This window comes from Arachis ipaensis, chromosome B02 (genome assembly GCF_000816755.2).
Source record: "Arachis ipaensis cultivar K30076 chromosome B02, Araip1.1, whole genome shotgun sequence".
NCBI lineage: Eukaryota > Viridiplantae > Streptophyta > Magnoliopsida > Fabales > Fabaceae > Arachis > Arachis ipaensis.
Genome location: NC_029786.2, coordinates 96,938,077 through 96,940,363, shown reverse-complemented (window position 1 = coordinate 96,940,363; position 2,287 = coordinate 96,938,077).

Genomic DNA, 2,287 nt, shown 5'->3' with positions numbered 1-2,287 from the left:
TTTATAACTCCATTCTTAATACAACCCATCATATATTTTAATCACTTCATCTTTGTTCAATATTACAACCAAAAAATCCAAACCTTAGTGTAAGCCCATTATTTACTAAATTGTTGCTGGACCATAAAAAAAACCCCAAAATCATGATCATCTTCATTAACGCATGAGTTGAGATTATCTAATTAATTATCTCATATAGTACTCTCTGCCACACTGTAGAATTGTCTAGGACTTTACCAACAACATAGACACGTGTTGTTCTTTTTCTTATAATACATACTTTTAGCACTAACTGAAAAATTTTTTTTTCAACATCATAATGTTACCCTAATAATAAAATCGAAATAATACAGTAGCAAAAATAACATAAATATCTAATACAAAAATAATATGAAAACATTCACAATATAATATAATATGACAATAATTATAAACAAGTAAATATATTAATTAAAGTAACAACAAGAACATATCGATAGTTAACGTAGAAAACCTCTTTACTGTGAGAAGTAAATTATAAATCACCAAAATTAAAAAAATAGTTCCACTATAATCAAATATGAAATACAAGAGTCTCAAATAAAACACAAATCATACATATAATTTTTTTTGTCAGTGTCTGGTGCCCAAAAAGACCCAGACCAACAACACTCATATCCCAACTCGACCTGAACTTGATCTTCCTTCTTTCCCAAATCTACAGGCTGCAGCTCCGTTCCATTTCCATGGTTAAAACTTCCAATAAATCAACACTGCAATGTTGCCTCCCTCATGCGAAGAAGACGCAGCTCTTATACCTCGTCATCACCGTGTCTATTGCCTCTGTGCGTTGCCGTAGTGTGAACCGCCATTGTCGTTGGAAAACATCACCATGTTTTTTTCATTGTCACTTGCTACGATGCCATCCTGGCCATGGCATAGAATTCCTGACTTATCTCTAATCAGGTTTGCTGGGTTTGCTTCAATTTCTGCTACACTTCTTGGCATGCAAAATTGACCGCCGTCTTCCTGATGTTGCCGATGAGTACTCTTGTTGTCTGCGCCAGTGTTTTTCACCCACAATTGCCTTCCCTCGTTGCCGATACTCATGACCCTCTAATCTACTCCATCTTGCAGAATTCTCTCTCCTCCATTTCCGTTAAGCTTGCCCACCATTGACGATTCTTAAGGTTGATACTGCTGCATGTTGTTTTGAGTCTCAGCATAAGATCTGACGTCACACCGCTGTAAATTTTGATTGTTGTTCCTTCCTCTCCTAATTGGGTCATGGCTTCCTTCTTCACTATCACCCCTTCTGTCAGCTTCAATGTCCAAATTGTCTGCATTTATGCTTGTGATATGCTCTTCATAACTTCGAATTGGTCTTATTGTCTCTCTGTTCAAAATCATTCTATCGAGACCCTAGATTATTCGTTGCAGCTAATTTTGCTATGAAATGGGCTAAGACATTATCTTTTTTGGGTACCCATGTCAGACCACATTTATCAGAATTCTCCATCAGCATTTTAATGTCCTGGAGTATAGGTTGTATTTCACCTATATTACCTCTGGATTTAACAACTTGTGTTATGGTAAGTGAATCAGTTTCAAAGATTACATTCTCCATTTGCAAAATTTTTGATATTATCAGAGCATTCCTAACTACCATTGCCTCTGCTACTAGTGCTGAACTAGCCTTGACCCTCATTACAGAACCTGTAATCATCTTCCCCCTATGATCTTTAACTACTACTAATATTGCTCCACTTCCAGAACTCTTTTTGTATGCCGCATCAATATTAATCTTGACCCAGTTCAATGGTGGTGGTCTCCAGATAATCCTCCTAACCCTGTCCCTTTTAGTCCTATGTGATTCAACTTTTTGCTACTCTTCCTTACCTGTGAAGTCCTATTCCATAAATCTGGTTCTCTTTATAGTTGTCTTTAGATTGATGCTGACATTTTGATGAATTACTTGATTCCTTGATTTTCATATTTTTCATGTTAGGGAAGCTAGTTTACTGATGAGCATATTTTGACTTTCTCCCCTCTTTTCTAATTCTTCTTATCTGTTTAAGCATTTATGTACCGAAACTTGTAATTGTTTGTGGCGTTGGACTATATTGAATTTGGAATCCAAACTATGGTGCCCTAGTCCATGGACATAATAACATTGCATGTTCTATTGTCTCTGGTTCTTACAAACAAATGAGACACATAAAATTGTTAGTAATTTTTTTCTTATGCAAATTAGCATACACCGGCACTATGTTGTGGGTAGCTTTCCATTAAAACATCTTAATTTTTT